Raw genomic sequence first — 20649 nt, 5'->3', positions numbered from 1 at the left:
AAAAATCCAGGGCTGGCTCCAGCTGCAGCCCAGTAGTTGTGAGCAGACCTGCAGCATCCACATGCATCTCTGGGCACAACCATGCACTGCTGCCAGTCCACCCAGATGCTCCTAAGAGCAAGCTGGGCAAGACCAGTGCTCCCGCATTGCAGGGAGGTGGGCACGAACACCCCTGCAAGAGCAGGAGCTGAGAACCGTGCTGGTATCTCTGCAGCGTGCCCACCTGCACCGAGTGCACCCAGTCTCCAAGCCCTCAGGCAGGGCATCCCCTTCCACAAGCATTTCCCCCCCACTGTGATGTGCAGCCCTCTAAGACCAACACCTCCCACATTGTGCCGCCAAGCCTCCACTGTCCATCCTCGCAGGCTGGGCTCTGCTGCCTTGCCATCTGAGAGACATCCGTGAAGCCCATTCCCCACCACCATGGGCATACCTCACAGTGGATCCCCCTTCTCTTCTGCAACCAGTATAAATGGGGGTCCCCACTGCCAGGACCCTCCATGCTTGCAGCTTAGTGGGCTGCCATCTCCAGTTCCCTGATGGGACATCAACCCACACTGTCAGTCACCCCGAAACATCAGCTGCTACCAGGCCTGTTACACTTCTGAAGCACTTTATTCCTTCTCCTGTACTGGACCTTCCACTTGGGGCAGTGCCCCAAAGTGATCCGCACATGCACCTTTATCCTTCCCAAACCCCCATCCCTAACAGCCCAAAATGCTGGTGCACTGCGATGTCCCCTCCTCATGCCAGCCACCCTTACCTCTGTTCTCCCCTGCCCATCCGTCGCTGGCCTTGCTCTCCTTGTATTTGGTTTTTAAGTGCTTTGAAGCAAGAAATTATTCACCATTTTGTCTGCAATTGCATTACACCTCGCACACTTGAGTCCTGACCCCGGACCAGACCTCCAAGGTGTATGATTATTATTACCACTACTAGCACTGTTATGACCGACCCTGAGATTCCACTTGGGCTCTCATTTTGGTCCTTATATTTTTTGGACTACCTCATTTATCACTGTGTTTTTGCAACACCTCCTGTGATAGCTGGATTCCACTCTATGTCTGGATAACGCAGCTTTACAGACAGCTTTCATTGCAAGTTTTCCTGCTAATAGTGTCTTGTTCTTAAACATGAACCTTGCACTTTAGCCTGCTAGCCAACCACTTAATGTCAGAAAGAAATAGTGTTTTTGGTGTTTTGTTTTTTCTAGATAATGGCTGGTCTTCCAGATTGACTTGATAATGAAATAAGTAATGACATTAAAGCCCATTAATCAGTAACAAGCAGTGAATAATACAGAGTGCAAAGCTGTCAACTGCTCCTGAAGGACAAGCTAAGGGGAACCCTGGGGAAATAGTAAAGCCATTCAAAATTGGGTCCCCTGGTCTCTGTGTCTTCCTTCTTACCCCCTTAGAGTGGCCAACAATCAAAGCTGGCCAGTTCTTCCCTTGGGGGAGCTGGGCTTGTGCCCGGCTGTCCAGATTAGACCTTGATGTTTGAGGAATCCCCACAGCATTCACAGGCTGCTGAATTTCACACCTAGCAGGAGCTCACTTTCAGCAATTTCTTCCGCTCCCTGGTACAGGACATGAAAAATGAGGGAGGGATTCAGGAGGGCTACTCTCTACACACACTTCTGATCATGCTAACATCAGTGGTAAGAGGACGTGGCTCACACCTCCAGCAGGATTTTCCCCTGCGAGCCTGTTCTGACTTGAGCTCTGTTTCCCCAGAAGCATCCCCAGGAGGAAAGGGCACGGTGTGTTGCAATGAACACTTGTAGTTGTCATGACAGTGGGTGGATGACAGGAAACGCTACAGCAGATCACAGAAATAAATGTCTGAGCAAAGCCACCCCTCAGAGAGAGCAGCCAGCGGGGTCACAGTCAAGAGTGCAGGCATCTCTATTAGCGCAGAGGCTGATTTATTAGTCTCGCTGTGTATCTACACCCACAGAAAATGTGGTACCCTTGGGGCCAATGTCTTCAATCCACATTTATAAATGTCTAACCCAAGGGACTGCTCAGCTGTGTTACACAGAGCTGGTGACAGCTTCCCTCCATCTTTATAGAAGGCACCAAGAAGCACAGAGGAGGGATCCTAGGAAGAGAGCCATTCGGGTCTGGTTAAATGGCAGCGGGGCCTGCTGAGGACCTTTCCCCATGCAGAGCTGCAAGTGCTCAGCCTAGGAGAGTGGGGACACAAGTGGTAGCCCTGGCAATGGCAGTCTTCTGCCAACCCCCCTTTCTCTTGCATGCAGAAAGCATACCACAGTGAAACTAACTTCACCCTTTCCTGCTCATTTTAGGTTAGAAATGAGTAACTAATGCTAGCCATAAATGTGGCAAGAAATAGGAAAAATGTCATCTAAAAGAAGAAAACTATTTTAAGCTGCTTTAAAAATTTTACTGGTTTGAATTGAGTGTTAATTAAGCAAGTTTCTAAAAAAAAAAAAACACAAACAAAAGAAAAAGATATACTCATGAGATGGACTGTGTGTACAAACAGAGGTGGGCACAAACCTCCAGGCTGTGGAAGTTTCCCTTAGCATTTCGCAGCCATCCCCTGTGACAAGGAAAGGAGTCTCCCCTCGCCTCGGTACCACCAGCCAGAGCCTGTGCTGGATCCTCCAGGACTGAAGAGACAACAGCTCATGGGAGCAAGCCCCGTGGCAAGTCAGTATGATCCAACTGGAGTATGTCGTGTGTGAAGGGAAAGAGCAAGGAGCAACAGGAACAAGTGGAAACAAGTGAAGTCACACCAAAAATAATGAAATCACTCAGCGGGTAATGCAGCTTTGGGGCAGGACTCCGAGAGGTCATGGGATCTCTATCCTCAGGAAGGAGAAGGCCCTGCACATCTCTGGGCAGGAGATGGACTAGAGATACTAAGGGTCCCTACCAGGTTAAATTCCTCCTAAATTTTTACGGTTTTGTAGGGTCAAAAACAACCAGGAAGAGGAGAAGCTTAAAAAAAAAAAAGGTTGTTTTTTTTTTTTTAAAAAAGTAAAGAAGTTAAACCCTTTTTAATCCCTTGCACAGGTCACCTCCTCTCCATGCGCCTTAAGCCTGTCTCCCAGTACTCTCATGTGGCTGTGAACACAGCATGGAAATGTCCCCACTTTGGTGGGGCTGTGTCACCAAAATGGTTAAGTAGGAAAGCATTTGCAACCCAGCCCAGCTGGCTGGCCAAGCGCTGCAGTGCTCCTGGCCCTAAGTTTACTTTCCTCTTTTGCTTTTCACTCTCTCATGCCAAATGTAAGGGTCTGGCCTGCCTCACAGCCCGCTTTGCCAACACGATCACAGTGACTCACTCAACAGCTCTTCATCACAACACATTCTTTCAATGGGACTTCATTTTGGATGGCACCATCTTCACAATCTGATGCTGGAGGAAGGCAAGAAATGCATAAATATGGGTGCAAAGTGAAGGGGGAAGGGGGACAGTGGGGTTGGGTCAGAACCGGTGGAGTGACACTAACTTTCTGTTTTACCTCCACCAGCAAGTAGCCGATTTCACTAACAAGAGAAGAAATCCAGCTCAAAGTAAAAAGAAAGGCCCTCACATCACTTCTTCCATCAGGCTGACACCTCTTCATCTTGGGGAATTTAACATCTGTTACATAATTCAGAGAACACGTAGTTATTTTCCAGGCTTATTAATAGCTCCAAACCTAAGACTGAAAATGAAAATCAGCAGCTGCTCCAGACTTCACCTCTTGGGGAAATAGGTGAGAGCAGGTACAATGGCTGGCTGGGGGTCAGGGCTTTCACTCACTCCAAGGCTCCTCATTACAAGCCATGAAGGACAGAGTTTGGACTGCACCTCTGCTGCTGAGACATCTGGATCTCCAGATTTTCTTCACATCTCATTTTTCTCTCCAGTGAAGGCACATTTCATGGCAGCAGGCAGAGGAAAGGGCCTCGCTCTCCACGAGAGTGGACTGGAAGAGTGCCTATGGGAGGGGAGGGAGATATTTCACTGCCCCTTGCATACTGTCCTGGTTTCAGGTAGGACAGAGTTAATTTTCCTCCTAGTAGCTGGCAGGGTGCTATGTTTTGGATTAGAATGAGAAGAGTGCTGATAACATGCTGATGTTTTAATTGTTGTAGAGCAGTGCTTACACCAAGCCAAGGACTTTTCAGCTTCTCGCTCTGTCCTGCTAGCGAGCAGGCTAGGGATGCAGCAGGAGCTGGGAGGGGACAGACCCAGGACAGCTGACCCAAACTGGCCAAAGGGGTATTCCATACCATCTGACGTCATGCTGAACAATATATAGGGGTGGCTAGCCAGGGTGGAGGGGGGGGCCGGCTGCTCGGGGATAGGCTGGGCATCGGTCAACGGGTGGTGAGCAATTGCATTGTGCATCACTTATTTCGTACACATTATTACTATTAATACTATTATTATTAATATTATTATTATTATTATTATTGTTATTATTTTCCCTGTCTTAATAAACTGTCTTTATCTCAACTCACAGACTTCACTTTCCCGTTTCTCTCCCCCATCCCGGAGAGGGAGGGGGGAGGGTGAGTGAACGGCTGTGTGGTGTTTGGCTGCCAGCCGGGCTAAACCACAACACATACATAGAGCACATTTATTCATCAGGTGTTCAATAGCATCCAAGGTAGCTACCAGGGCTTCCACAGACTTTGATGTAAGGATTTTTCTTAATGCCTATGCCACCCTCTCTCTAACTTGGATAAGAGGTTGAAGAAGTGCACTCGGCACCTAGAGCAGTGAGAAGGCCGGTCATAAGCTGGAGTTCTGCTTCTGGCAGGGATGGAAGTACACCACCACGGGCATACTTCTCTGCTCAGGAAGAAGTGCTCCCTTACTAGGCACTTCCAGGCAGCATTCGGGCTGGGCAATAGCCTCTGTAAAGGCAAATCCGTGGCTGGAACAAATGCTGTGTGTCTGCTGTTGAAATGCACAACCTGCAGCTCATGTGCCTTATTGTGCAATGGTAAAGGGAAAGCCCCTCCAGCCTTTGCCATCTTCAGTCCATCCAAGCATCAATGACAACATAGGGTCATGCAAATGATTTTTCAGTGGCAGAACCTAAAGTTAAAGTTCAGCTTGCTCCAGTTCCAAATTCATGTGCGGCTCTAAGCCAATGAAGAAAAAGCAAACCTGACAAAAGATTGTGACTAATGCAAAAACACTTCATTTTCTGGCACTTGATAAAGGCCAAGAACATTTGACAAGCACGGCTAAGTTCACCAGACACCACTGCTCACTGCAAGGAGGAGGTGGTTGCCACATTCTGTTCAACTCCAAGCCCTGTCCAGTTCAGCCGCTCCCATGGGATGCGGGTGACCCATGCCTAAGAGCTCAGTTGGCCACTTGCAGAACAGCAAAGTGCAAGGCCTAAACTATCAGAAACCAGGAGCTAGTCTTTTCCTAGCTCACGTGATGAGAAATGCTTAAATACTCAACAGGACAGAGTAGAGCCCATACATCTTGTCCTACCAGGAAAGAGCAGGCAGACTGTTATTCTTCACGTGCAATCAATATTCAAATATTTATACAGTGCAAAGCAGCAGCAGGAAAACCTAAGGAAAATCCACCCAAAGACATGACAAGCTTCAAGGCAACTCCAGCAGGAAACAAGAGTCCTTGGCTCAAGACCTTCTTTCAAAACGAACAGAGAGATGCCTTTAGGCAGCACAGCCCACCTTCTGACTCACTATTGGATCAGCAGAGCTGGCACAGATCCCTGACCCAAGGGGCTGCACATCACAGCCTTCACATGGTCAAGAACCACAAGACATCCAGCCTGCCCAGGGGGCAGGAGAAGGGGGTCACGGACAGGACCCGTACTGCAGCCTGGAGCTGGGCCCTGCTTGGGTTTACAGCTGATTCTGCTGTCTCCAGCAGGCCTTGCTGGCTTGTTTGCTCCCACCCCAGAGCTGTGGGTTACTCAGCTCCTCACTCCACCCACTGGAGAAATTCCCATGCAAACTGAAATAATCTACTGAAAAGTGAGCCATTTCCCTCAGTCTGAATTCACCAAATTCAAGAACTGTCAGCTGATCCAAAACTACATTTTCAAACTAAAACCAGAAGGTACCATTTTGGCAGAGGAAAATAGCTGTCAGCTTTGTCTTAATGTAGCTGAGATTTTTTTTTCCTTCCCTATACTTCTTTCACCCCCATCCATTTGAAAGTTCACTCACTTGTACTTTCATGGGCAGCACATCATATTTTTCCTGTCCACCTACCCATGTTTATCTCTCCACACAGATCTGAAACAGAAGCTTCTTATTTCTTCCTCTGTACCTGGGCTGGTACTGAAAGCTCTCCTGGGAGAACATTTGCACAATGAAATCTCCCTGTGGAGTTCCCTGGAAGAAATTACTTGCTGCATGGAAATAGCAATAGCCACAAGACAACTACACTGCAGAAGCATCTGCGGGGAGGGGAGAGCCTTTCTTGCCTGACATCATCATTTGGCAGTGGTTTCCACAGCAATGCATCTTGAAATACACTGGGTGCAAAATCTTGCCCAGGGAGATCAGCCTGGCAAGACTTTTCAGAAATCTTATTTCCCTATAAATCCAGACATTGTGGGATACTCACATTGGATCTTACATTCCAACTATGCCTTTCTGCCTTTGTATACTAAGCTCCAAACCTGCTTCAGGGCAGCAGTTCTAGGGTCAATTGGATGCAACACAGTTTATTAGCATAAATATGGAGCCACAGGATATTAGGAAAGAAGCGTGCTAAGAACTTCAAAGCTCTTGGAAATTTAGAAAGCATCTAATTATAACTGTTACCCAACAAGGAGTTTGCACATTATTCATAGTCTTTAGAAAAAGCAACTGGCAACGTCAGAAAAAATATAAAATGAGGATTTGGAGTACATGACCTCCTGTTCATATTGTGCATTTGCCATGTAATGAAAGAAAAACAGGAAAGAGTCTTGCCAAGGTATGGAGAGGGGGGGAAAAAAGGCAAGAAGACAACAAAATTGAAGGGGATTTTGTTGGCAGAGCTTGGAAATTATTACTGCTCCCTTTCACCCGACTTCTCTAACACAATTGCTGTGTGCTGAAGCTAATTTGCCAGAGATGCTGCTGCAAGTGTGGAACCACCAGTTCATCACCCTGCACAGGGCAGGTGGCTCCCATCCTCAGAGACCCAACCCAGAGTGCAGGCAGCAGCAAGGAAGACGAAAGAGGGTTTAGGTCAAAATCTGGTAGGGCTGGATCTAAGCGGAGCTTTAGTAGGTGTTTATTAGGACGGCAACACTGGAAGTCCAATGAAATAAACACAGAACAGCAAATAGCTAGTTCAAACTCAGAGCTTCAGTCACTATCAACAGGCTACACAAATCAAGACCTTGGCATATAGGAGATGTCCAGGCTTAACTGGATGGTACTCAGTAGTTACTTTAGCACACAAATATGCTCATCCATCTAGCTAATGATGCTTCTCCAACCACATTTTCACATATTACTCCCAATACTCATAGCTTCAGTTATAGCCACAAAGCCACGCTCAACCCCAATCCACACCACTACTATTTATACATGAACCAACTTAGCAGGAGAGTTTCAGTGATGAAACATTTGGTCAAGAATGGATTTGTCAGGGAGTGGCAGAGGTGGATCAGCTACGTGATGGGAGAAAAGAACCAGAAGCCAGGTGTTCTGGCTCACCAACCACAGGACCTGAACATGATGAGCAGAGATGAGCATTAGTGACAGGACCAAGGAACAACATCAGATAAGGTGAGAAACTAGGACCAAGGTCCACCCCTGGAGCTCAGTCAGAAGCCTGGAAACAGAGCTGCAGGGTGGGCCTGGGAGCCATCTAGGAGACAGGGTTGAAGAATAGTTACCTACAACAGGTCTGAGAGCCTTCCAGTAGGCAGAAACCAGCCAGCCACAGACATGTCTCCAGCACACCTCATACAGGGCCTGAAGGCCTGGGGCTGAGCTTAAATAGGCTGCGAGACCATGGGTGGAATCCAGGTGAGGCTGTTTATGGTAATTAGTGTCCTCAGAGCTCTAATAGTGATACAGTTTGAGCCCAGCATTCAGAAACATGGTAGAAGTATGCTTCACTTGTTGAAAACCAAAACCCTTTTCCTAGCACCTTGACTAACGCTCCTCTGGAGGTTGTTCTATGCTGTAGTAAGAATAAACCAGTGAATGTTACAGCATGGAGCAATTGGGGTTCCTGCTGAAATCAGCAGCAAAGCAGAAAGGACTGTCCTGGTATTCTGGATCCATGCACAAAGCTTTGCCCTGGCTCAAGAAAGTAAGTGTGAGGACTTACAGAAACACCAGTACATTTGCTTAACCTCAACATGTGTTCGTGTGCCATTGATTCAAGCTACTTTACTGAAGTTATGTTTTTCTGCATCAGGACTTTGCTAGCTACTCTAGCTAAGTTCTGCAAAACAACTTGTTCAATATTTACGTTATTGTGCAGCAGCAATTTAAGATGTTATTTATCAAAAGGTGCTTCATTTCCCCAAATTACTTATGTTAAAAATATATTCTAAAATGCATGGGTTGTATATTGTAGTTGAATGTTCTGTTAAACATCCTTGTGGGTATGTTTTTTTTTTTTTTTTTGTGAACTAGATATTTTCTGTTTTTATATTCTGAAGTTGTACCTCGTACTGTACCACTGTGCAAAATCTTTCATTTGGTTATACATATTATTCACTGTGCTCGTGTGTGTTCTCCCTCTCTATTCCCTGCTCTACTTATTTACTTTGAAATAGAACCCAGTCATCTCTCACACAGCACTGTAATTTTTATCATTTTTTTTCTGCAAGATGTTAGCAAAACATTTTTAAGTCTGACCCTGACAACCATACTCATTTTCTTTCAAACATTTCAATTATTACTTAATTTAGGCCAGCTTGAATAGTCCTGCTGCCTCTAATATGACCACTGCCGCAGCAGTGTAGCAGTGTTTTCAAAATGAAAGGGTTTTTTAATTGTCCATAGAAAAGTTGATGTTAATAATATAACTTCATTCAATATGGTGCATTCTACCACTGAATAGTTTTATTGCTTTCTGGAGATGTGGCTTAGAAACAAAGGAAAATAATAGAGTTGGGTCAAAGTGGTATACACAAATGGTGCAAAGGGCTGAACTCCAAGTTCTGCCTCATGGCTCCATCTTCTGCAGACTGGTGGCTAAGGAGGCGCTATAGGCAATCTCCAACTGGCAGCTGGAATTGCTGCTAGCTGGTTTTGGGAAGGGGAAACCAGCTACTTTTGTTGCTGATTTATCAGTACCATACAAAGTCAGGAGAAGTGTAGAGCACTGTTCAGAGCTGTTGCCTTCAATATTTTTGCAATGGTCAGAAGTCAAAGAATGGGGATCCCCATTTGGGTGGGGATATGGATGCAGCTGTCACTCAGATTTTGCTGGAATGATGCTGACTGGTGGAGCTCTGCAAAGCGAAGACATGCTGCGTAGGCTACCTCTATATCTCACTTGAGGCATGACATCTAAAATAATATTTGACTATCATAAATAACTGACTGGCAGAGCTAAAATCACCAAGTCCAGACACAGTAAAGCAGCTCTCAGTCTGATTCTGAAATGCCCAGGACCTACTTCAAGATGTAAGTGTTGCTCATATGACCTTAAAAATGACAAGTACATCAAAAATGAAGAAGCTGCTTGAGAAGAAATTGCAAGGAGCAGTTAGAAGTGTAAAATAACAGTTTTAAAACTCCATATTGCAAGCCTGGAATAAACATACACTGACAAACAAAGCAGAGTTAAAAAAAAGTTTGTGCAGCTACACAGTGGAGTAGGAGTTAAAAGGCATTTCTTGAAAAGCCCAAGTCATGTTCAAGAGAGGAAATAGATTCCTGAACGTGACAAATTGCATGGAAAAGAACGATATGGCGGGCCAAAAAGGGTTTTGAGCAACAACTTGCTAGAGACATAAAAGGTAACAATAAAACCTCTTCAGAAACATTAGGGGAAGGAGGTTTGCCAGAGAGGTGGTGTGGCTGATAGATGATCACTGCATAAAAAGCATACTCAAGAGAGACAGGTCATAGCAGAAAGGTTAAATGAATTGTTTGCATTGTTTTTCATTATGAAGGAGGTGGGAAATGAAGGCAAGAAACAGAGATAAATAATTTGTTTTCATAATGAAAGAAGCATCCTATGGCAGTCCCAGAGAGGCCTGTCCAATAGATCTACTCATTTATTAAGAAATGATCTGGGGGCTGTGAGTGTGTGACGAGTGAGATGACAAAATTTATTAGTGGTACAAAATTAATCAGGATAATCAAACCAGAACTGGTTGCAGCAGTTTAAAAATAAATAAATAAATAAATCACAAAACCCAATGTCTGACAAATAAAATAAGAGCTGAATTTCAGTGCCAAACAGTGCAAAAAATGCACATGGAGAAAAATAGCCTGTAGTCTCCCTACAATATGGTAAGCCCTGAACTAGTGATTACCATTCAGGAATGAGTTACTGGGAGGAATACGGCTAGTTCCTTGAAAACATCAACTCAAAGTTCACATAACCATGATTAAATATAATGCGAGTGGTTGCTGGGAAAGAAATAGAGAACAAAATTGAAACTATGCTGCTGTCTGAATCCATTGTGTGCTTTCGTGATGTATACATTTCTGCTCAGTGCATCCCAGAAAGGAAATAACGGAGCTAGAAAGGGTCAGAGGAAGGAACTGACGTTGAACAAAGCCAGAGAACAGCTTCTGTACAAAAATAGACTAACACATTAGGACCCTTCAATCTGGCAAAGAAGTGGTTGAAAAGGATGTAGCAGACACTTATCAAATCAGAATTTTATCAGATCCTCAACATCATGGGGAAGGTCAATAAAGAACAAATACATACTGCTTCTCACAGCACCAGACCTAGGAGGTATCCAATGAAATTACCAAGAGCAGATTTTAAAGAAGTGAAAGGAAGTATTTTTGCAAAGAATGTACAATTACGTTGTAGAATTTTTGCTGGAAGACTTCATGGTGGTCAAAAGCAGAAATAGGCTCAAGGAGGAATTAAATAATTCACTGAAAATGCAACAGACATAGCCTCCAGCTCAGGAAGTGTCCATGAGTATCCAACAGAAGGTGGAAAGTTGTAAGAGAAGGTATATGCTGCACCTGCCCTCCTCCAGGATATTAGGTGAAATGGGAATTTGTTCTTGCTATGTATAGCAGCTATGTCAAGGCATGGAGTTCCTGTAACATTGCCCTGAGACTATGTGGCTTTTTTCTGCTGACATAGAAGGGAATGCTTCTTCCTGTAGCTGCTGGACACTGAGAGCTAGAAGACGTTCTCCATCAGACTGCACCAATTTTATGTGGATCACATTTTGGACATAAAGCATTGAACTAATAGTCAAGAAAAAGCCTAGTGAGTCATCAAATGTGACCCTATGCTTTGCACAGAGCAGGTTCTTTTCATAATTCACACTATGAAACTCAGCTAATTTGTTCTTTAATATCCTCTATGATGAATCTGACTTAAGCACATTATCACAAAAAATGTTTGTTTGTTTTTCAGGGACTTCCATAGGCTTGTCTTCAAAAACACTGCACAGCAACGGGTATTCTGCCTTGTCACATACTTTGGTAGCATTGTTCTCACTGGTCCATATTCCAGTACAGGCAGGTGCGCCTGGCAGGCCCCAGAAATAGAGGGCATTGAGGACCTGGAGAATGCCCTCGTCCCACCAGCTGTCCTACAGCTGTTGCACATGGTGACTTCCTGTGCTGGTAGGGGCTGCAGGCGGTGGTAGGGAAGGTAAGAGAGAAGCCTCCACATGGACTCTGGTTTCTCCAGGTCCATAGACCAAGAGCCTCCTGTGTTGTACAAGCACAAATGCAAAGGGTGCTGGCTGTGGTTTACATCACAGCACTTTGTTTTCCACCCTTGCCTCTAGCTTTATACTTTCTTCGTATCTTCTACTTACATGATCCTGCAATTATTTTTACAAACAAATCTTATTTTCTTCAGGTTTCTTTCTCTAGCAACACATGAGACCACATGAATGGGATACGTGCTGGGGACAGTCCATATTACAAAGGTAGAGACATAATGTTATGCTTTACAAAAAGCCCACTGCAAAGCTCTGTTCTCTGAAAAGTAGTTTGATTTTGTTTCAAAATCAACTATTTCTGGAAAAGCCCAGAGCAAGCCTTCCCTTCACCATCCCTTCTGTAGCTGTACCTTCTGACATCAGTGCTCATGGGTCTCAATACTGTTTGCTTCCCTCTCCTAAAAAGCCAAACCACCAATCAGAAGAAATCAAAAGTGACTTCAGAAGTCCAAGCATTCGCTCTGTCAGACAGGAAAAGCCAGAAAATTACCAGTGCTTGGAGAAAACTATGGGCCTATGCCAACATGACAGCAGGCTGACACACATGGGGATCAAGGTCTGCAGACCCACATCTGCCTGCAGGGTCCCAGGCACTTCTGTGCCGTCTTGGTCATGGATAGGCACGGACACATTGCAGCTGTGCCATTCTGCCTGGGACTTTCTCATCAGGACACTCATTATATGATTGCCAAGGCTTGTCTACACCAGTGGTTTTTGCCAAGTTGCAGCTGACCCTGCATCACCTTTATGCAGTTTGGGAGGTCCATCTCAGGCCCAGAACATCATCTGATGGGTTTCTAGGAGCTGGCATGGGGCAGAAGTAGGGTCAGTGTTACCAGGGGATTAGCAGGGCCTCTTCCTTGCTTCCTTGAAGCTTCTGGTTGCTCTCAGCCTGTCTAGACCTGTAATTGTTTTCTCAGGCATTAAATGAGACCTGAGGTAGAGCCCTTCTTGTCCTTTGTGCCAAAAATGATTTAAGTCCATATCACTTCGTGAAACCCCTTGTTGAAGTTACACAGTTCAGCTAGGTCATAAAGAGCAGTGACAGTATTTTCCATAGATCCATCTTCTTCTTGTACTCCCAGAGAAAGCCAGCATCTCTCATAAATGACATTTCAGGAGGGAATAAAATATTTATCAGACTTCCTGATGACAGCACCACATGATTGTGTTTCCTCAATCAGCAGGTCACAGGACAAAATAGCACTTTCAGTCTGTGGTCCAATCTGATGGAGAAAAGAATCAATCATCTACTCTTTCAACTTGCTTGTCAAGGGTGAGGCTTCTCTGTAACATCTCAATCTTCTTCCCACTCTGTATGGTCATCAGAGACTCAGAAAGCAGACGGCCTTTGGACTGGTCTCCGTGGGATGGGAGCAGCAGACTCCTGGCTGTTCCTGACACCAGGGTGCCCCATCATGTCCCGGGGTGCCGTGCCGCAGGAGGAGCATGTCACACAGCTGTGCAACGTTCTGCACATTGCCACCACATGGACCAGTGTGCATTACCAAGGGTTGCTAACAGGGGCTTCTTGGCAATGCCACAATGCACGTCTTATAATCCATTTAGGGGTTTTAACTCACTTGTTGTAACTCATAACAACTTCATCTTCACCATCAGCCCCTTGGCCATGGCAGAATTTCTGCCCTTCCCAGGATCCACCCCAGCAGCCGATCCCTCCCCAGCCAACACACTCAGGATTTCTCTTCCCGGACATGGCTGCAACTCTGGAGTCATTCCCTGGTGTCAGTGGTGGTGGGCATCATAGGAACAGCGAGCATCCCTGGGGCAGTCAGGCTCGTGTCTCCTCCCCAAGAACGTCTGTGTTGCAGCACAGGAGCGTTCTTCTTAAACCCTGGAAGACCTTTACTCTTCTCAAGTTAAAACTCTCCCAGCTTCATAGATTGTTTCGCCAAAGTGTATTTATGATGGAGCAAAAAGAAAAATACATTTAAAATACATTCTTGTTTCATTTACAGTTCTGTGTGTGCCAGACCATTCCTGTCCTTACTCTTGCAATACAGCCCTCCAAGAGAAACTTCTGCAAAACCACCTAGGGACATCCTGCCAGCTTCCAGTAAAGCATGTGAAACTCCTAAGAATCAATTAATCCACTTTGAAACAGTGAGTCAGGCTCCCAAACACTTCAGCAGTTCTCAGTCTGGAGTCAATGCTTTGGTAAGAGCCAGATTCAGAGTAATTCAGTTCCTGAGCAAACCAGGTCCCAGCACAAAAGGATTTGAAGGGTGAAACCTATATCAAACTGGGCATCATCTATACGTGACTCTCTTGAAAACCTGCTTTCAAGGACCTCCAGGGCTTCTGATACAATTGGCTTAACTTTATTTAAAAATCAGCCTCTAGTAGACGATTGATTTTTGGCAGTCTCTGGGTGGTCATGGAAAACATGTTTTACATTGTCTGTGCAGTCTCTTACCTCTTTCCATTAAAATGTAGGTTTTAGCTAATACACTAAAAGTAGCTTATGTTCAAAGGGGAAAACCGTATCAGAATCCTCAAGAAAAAAAAAAAAAAAGGATAAAAATCAAAGAAGAAAATACAGCAGCAGATGGTGGATTAGCCTACCCTCAAAGGCCACCTGAATCCAGCTAAACCACACAGATGATCAGCAAAGATAACCCCACATCTGGATTACCCTGCATCCCTGGCCCTGACTGCTCTCTTCCCTCCAGACTGTGGTGCCACGCTAATGTTTGTATCTCAAACACGTCGCTTAATAACTGTGCAATTTCATTCATGCAATACATTTTTACGATTTAAGACCTCTGTAGAATTTTATGACTATTTTTAATTTATCATACTAATTCAAACTGTAATATCCTGCCAGAGATGTAGAATAGGGTTGACATATGTCCCTTGTTCTGAACAGAAGAATGTATTAGAGTCTAGCAGCTAGAAAGAGCAAATTTAGGTTTTATCTCAGTCAGATCCATTTTGGTCCCTTCCTGCTCTAGATACCCTGCTATTTTTCTTTTGTTTAAAGGTGGCTGGTAAAGAAAAAGCAAAAAATGAGAGCTGTGCCTTTTGTGTTTCTGCTTTTTCCAGTGTACAGACTAGACAGAGTGGGAGAGGTTATTACCTACGATAAAAAAGAAAGAATTACTTTCCTTCTCTTTCTTCAGAAATTCAGGTCTTGTGTGTAGAAGGAAAATCTTGGATAGTTGGAGATTGACAAGCAGGACAAGACAGAGCAAATTGCCCTTTGGGACTTCTGTGAAGCTCTGATCTTTGTGCCTACTTGCAGACTGGTCTCTTGTGTTATCAGGTAGCCTGGGGGAAGCACGGATGAAGATACGAGCTTACAGAAAACTTATTGCCTGGTTAATTTTTGCAGGATGTTGGAGACCAAATACCAAATATGCTGGGGGCTGGCTGCCTGATGGGGTTCAAGTTTCCACCCACAGCAGCCCTCCAGAACATCTACCCAAAGAGGGGGAGACAAGCTTGATGCTACTCATCATTTGTAACCAAAGAAAGGAAAGAAAGGGAAAAAAGAGGCCTATTCATTGCCACAAAGAAGAGCCCAAACTCAATTTTCTCAATTTGGAAAAGAAAATCTTATGCAGGTCACCTTTAATTTGAGTGATGCCAGGTGAGCAATTCTCTGCCTGGGTCTGTCTGCCAATCCCTCTAATTCCTTTTGTCATGATGGTTCAAGAGCATTATTGAAACGCAAAACACAGAGTTTAATTACAGAGGACAATGCACTGGATTATGCTAACTGCTGATCTCAAAAATGGCTTTCTTTCCCCGTGTTTTAATCGCAGCGTTCATGGAATTAGAATGGGAACCCAAACCCAGCCCTCCCCTGCCACAAAGCACCGCTCACTGTGCTCTTGTCCAAATATCAACAAGGAGAAAAATCCCAGCTGAGATGTCAGAGGTGACCCTGGGTGGAAGCCGTATCTCGCTTTTAAATCCCATCCTCCACACAAGTTCAGCTCAGCTCCTCCATGCTCCCCATCTGTCTTTGGTGGGGTCCCACCCTGGCAAGGGTTTGCTGGCACTGGCCACCACCAGCACTGGGCTCCAGGCTGCAAGCTCGGTAGCGCTGGAGATGCAAAGGTCTGGGCCTGGGAAACGTCAGCCCATGCCAGAACGTGTTCCCTGATAGTCAGCAAAACTTTTCAGCCCTTCATTTCATTCTATTATTTCTGCTGATGGCACTATAAATAATTACTCCCCACCCTCCGCATGCTTGCGAGGCTTGAGTCACTTTGCTGAACCAAGATGTACGTTTTGCTCTATTCATCTCTGCCTGCTTGTATTTGTGGGTGGCTTTTTCATCCCACCACCACTGCTTGCCCTCCTGTTGGCACAGGGCTTACTGGGGCACTTCTCCTTGGGGGTGCATGTGATGCCACATGGTGGGGAGCATCTCCCCATCACTGGCTGCTGCCCCTTGCAGGGGGGGCCTCTGACCCAAGGGGTCCCCTCTGCTGTTGCATCTCCTTTGCCCACCCACAGCCATCAACGACAGCTAGTGGATTTTGAAACCCGTTTCTTGTCCAAGTTCACCTGCAGCCCTGCTCAGATCCCCAAACCAGGTTTTGTAGCCACGGAACTAAAGGCACTTTCAGGTTTCCTTGCCAGGTCACTCGCTCTCCTGCTGCAAGCTGGAAACAAGGCAGCTATTATCCTGCATCTCGGTCGCAAGGGCCATGCTCCCTCATCATGTCACCCAAAGTCACAAACCACCACCAGCACACATTGCAACAACAATACGAGAGCCACTGACAAAATGAACACAGACCAGGAAAACCAATAAATGCATAACCCTGGGGCACACAGCATTTATTTACAGTCCTGCACCCCTATGAATTAACCAGTGAGCCCATACTGCAGATTTCTCTCTGCCCCAGAATCTTTGTTTTTGCTTGCCGGCAGCATCTCCTCCTCTCTGAGTTTATTTCTTCGACTGCTCGAGTTGAAACATATTGCTGCCCACAAAACACCTGATACCTCCAGGTGCGCTTGCTCAGCTGCTCACATACTGACATACAGCTCTGTTTCCCTTGCTCACTTGGAAGTTTCCCTGTCCCATCCCTCTTTCATTTACAGCAGTTATTGTTGCAGACAAGAAGCCCAGTTCTCTGTCCCTGCTGGACAGCCCCAAAATCCCCAGGTGCTTTAAGATATTCTGACTTCACAATATCTCCTCAACAAGCCCAGTGCCCTCCAAAATGATAGCTAGCTGGAGTTTTTCCAGTGGATTAATGAAAGTTTTTTTTTTTTTTTTTTTTGCTGTGCTAACATCTCAACATGCCATACATAAACAGCTTGTCCCCTGATTTACGGGGAGCGGTGGCCACAATCTAGCACTTCTCCAGGAGATTAGTGGCTGCTTTTTCAACCCTATTTCAAGCCTCGAGGAGGTCTGCTATTTGTCAAAAGTGTTATTAACCTCAGCTAGGCACCAGGACAAATGTTTTCCTGGCAGAACCTCTGCTCCCCTTGTGGGGGAGAGAGCTCCTTGGGACCCTTGCTCACCTGGGACCCAACTGCAAGGAGAAAAGCCACCTCTCATTAAGCTCAAGGGATCCCACACATGCACAGAGACACTTGCAGAGACGTTGAGGAAGGAGCTGCAATACATAATTTGAAGAAATAACTCTGGTGTGTAGAAGTATAAATGAAGAGATCACTCAGTTAGGAGCAGAGGGGGAGAGAAAAATCAATTGGCAAATGTGCTAGTTAGCAGTTAAATGTTCTCCGTGCACGATGTTCCCACCAAAGGGCAATTTATAAGCCCAGAGAAAGCTGCCATGGGTTATGCCGCTGAGCAGAAACTCCACAATGAATACAACACCATTGCTCCTAAACCCCGGGATCCAGCTTCCTCAGAAATGCTCTGCATTGATAGTGCAGTGCGCATGGAAGGACGTGGCAAAACTCTCTTCACCTGGTGCAAGGGAAGGCAGCGGGGAGAGGAGCCAGTGGCCATGGGGGCAACTGGAGGAAAGTGGCAGGGAGCAACTTCTCCGGTGATTTGTGCGATAGGTAACCCAACTTATCTTCCAGTGAGTGGCAGCTCTTTGATTTAAAGAGGAAGGAATAAAAGCATCTAGGGCATGCACGCAGTTATTTCAAAGGGAGTGAGGGGAGCGGAGGGGAGGAGGCAGAGCCCCGTGTCCCCAGGTGCGCTGCAGGAGGGCACCGCGCGACCCTGCCCACGCCGGGCGGCCGGCCAGCAAGCCGTTGGACTTCTGTCCAGAAAAATGGAAAGAGAGGGAGAATAGGGGGAGCAAGAGAGGGGGAGAAGCCGTGCCAGCAGCCCCAGTCCCCAGCGCGTACCTGCTGCTGCCGGTCCCAGGTGAGCGGCTGCCCCCAGCCATGCCGTGGTGCTGGCGAGCCCCGAGGTCGTCCAGAAGTGAGAGTGCCTACCGCTACTTGAGAAGACAGAATATAGTACAAGCGTTAATTGAAAGAGTCTGAAGGCTCTCTCCTGCTTGCCTGCTCGCTCTTTTTTTTTTTTTTTTTCAGTACCGGATCGGATTTAAAGGGCTAGAACCCCGATTTGGTATTGTTGCTCCCCAGGAGCGATGCTCTCCTGCTCCGGCCTGTCAGCTCCAGCAGCAATTCGGCTCCCATCGGGACCATCCTGGCAAAGCAGCAAGCCCGTAGTAAGCAGCAGCGGGAGTTCCTCGGTGACAGCAGCAACAAATTGTAAATCAATGCTTTGAAGAGCAGGCACGGCCGCTCGCGAGCAGAGATGCTATTGGCAGCGTGGCGAGACGGAGGGAGGAAAGTTTGCTTTCTACAAGCTCCTGGCAGCTCTGGCAAGGCGGGAGAAGGGTCTTGTCCCCTCTGTCCTAGCACTGCCACCTCTCCTGGAGGCCAGTGTTGGTGCCCAAAGGCTCTGCCCTCCCACGCTGGGTGGCCACAGGGAAGGGCTGCGTCACCCCAGCATGGCATGGCCATCGGGAGTGTTCCTGTTTGGACGTGGTGACCGCTTGCTTGTGCCAAGGTGGCCAGAAGAGGATCTGTCACCGGCGGGAGCACAAGTGGTGCTGATCCCACCTTCAACTTCCTAGCCATTGGGTTCCTTCAGGGGTCTTCCAGATCTCCATCAAAGCATCTTCTCCATCAAAGCATCTGTCTCCAACAGTCCACTCTCTTGGAGCATCCTGATCTTCTCAGCATGGCACACAGTGAAAACATGTGGTCATGCCTAGACAGATTGCTTTCCCATTCCTTCCCCAGAAAAGAGGTGCAGAAGATTGAGTGGCAAAGAACCAGGGTTTGCACTGAGCTCAGCTTGGTCCAGACTTTAAGCTCAAATGAGAAAAACCAAAGAGGAACAACCAGGAAAGAAAGAACCTCATCTCCTCCTCTTTTTTCCTGGTTTGGCCCCAAAATGCAACCCATCCTCACCAAGGCCAGCTTCAGAGCATCACGGCTGGTGCTGGCTGTGTCCAATCGATCTCCTCCTCACACTCAGGGCTGACCTGCATGTTCTGGCTTTCTCTTTTCTTATTAATTACACAAGGTTGTGGATGCCAAAATGAAAAGCTGGTTTTAATTCCATGCTGCAACCCAGTTCCAAGCTGCTGAGATAATTAGCAGTTTTTTTTAATGAACAAGGAGACTACCAACATGGAGGAAGGAAAGATGGGGAAGGAGGGGAATCATGGTTGGGGCCTGGTCAGTGAAACTGCAAGCCGGAGAGGGACCTGGGCTTCAAAGCATGCCAGCGCCCTGGGGGCCGAGCCTTCAGCACCCGGTGAGGTGCTCCTGAGCGTGGCGAGGGCGCGTGCTGCATGGTGCCGCAGGGCAGCTCTGCAGAGCGGCGCGCTCAGGCGTCTGCTTGGCCCGGGGCCACGCTGAAGAACGGAGAGGCTCCGTCTCGTCGCAGTAGCCTGTTGACATCCATCTGGCTCTGGGGAGGCGAGAGAAAGCAGTTTTGGAGCCTACTTTTCCACAAGTCTTGGGTAGCTGCAGCTCCAAGTTGCACCAGCCTCGGGCTGTCTGGTTAGCTGGAGCAGCACCACCACATGGCGAGGGTTCCTGCTGGTGGCAGGAGGGTTTCACCCCAAAACACATCTATCCAAATCACTTACGATCTGTGTGAACACCTCCAAAATCAACCTGATGGCAAGCATAGATACAATTTCCCAGGTTAATGCTGAGGTGAACCACCAGCTGCAAATTACTAGGCGATATGTTACTTGGTAGAGGATGCAGGAAAGCACTTCTCTATATAAAGAAGGAGCACCAGGCGGAGGTGAAATGCCAGCAAAAACAGCATGTCCCCAGAGAGTGCAGCCTCCAGCCTGAATTGTTGCTTTCTCGTGTGCATCGCAGAGACATGCAGTTGTTGTTCCTTTAATTATTAATCCTTGCACTGACGTATTATATGTGCACGGGTTTCTGAAGGGGGCTCCAATGTAAAAATGAAAAATACATTTCATTCTCTCTCTTAAAACTTGTCTCTATTCCATGACCAATTTTATTGCTGTTCCGCTCTAATTTTAAATATAACGAGAAACATTAAGGCCTTCAATTAAAAGATCTCTTTCTGGAGATACTGGAAAGTAGCCTGAAGTATGGACCACGTGTGCCGTGTTTAAGTGGGATGCTGCCTGCTATCTGATTTCCAGTTTGGTCACCGCTGCAGGGTACAGTGCTTGTGGCTGGCTTTGCCAAGCTGTGCAGTGAGCACTGCTTTCAGGAGCTCCTCACAAGATGCAGGCTGTAGTGAGGGGCAAATAAACCTCAGCACAATGTGACCCTGGATTCTGAGATTTTTTTGATGTTTGGTTCTGAATTTTACA

At 46.5% G+C, this 20649-nt stretch overlaps 1 protein-coding gene across 3 annotated transcripts in view; it reads right to left on the bottom strand.

Annotated features, from left to right (window-relative positions):
* The window catches only part of CALN1 (calneuron 1), a 155289-nt gene extending 135473 nt beyond the window's left edge, over nucleotides 1-19816 (bottom strand). The window contains exon 1 of one of the 3 annotated variants that reach the window (XM_040532559.1): nucleotides 18170-19816. The gene's annotated coding sequence lies outside the window, so the exon portion shown is untranslated. Of the gene's footprint in view, nucleotides 1-7855; nucleotides 7930-18169 lie in introns of those variants that run through there. The other 2 variants (XM_040532561.1, XM_040532560.1) reach the window with 2 other exon arrangements.
* Nucleotides 19817-20649: the final 833 nt, after the last annotated feature.

The sequence above is a fragment of the Cygnus olor genome, chromosome 20 (assembly GCF_009769625.2).
Source record: "Cygnus olor isolate bCygOlo1 chromosome 20, bCygOlo1.pri.v2, whole genome shotgun sequence".
Lineage (NCBI taxonomy): Eukaryota > Metazoa > Chordata > Aves > Anseriformes > Anatidae > Cygnus > Cygnus olor.
Note: the sequence above shows the minus strand (reverse complement) of the source record. Positions and strands in the feature narration are given on the sequence as shown.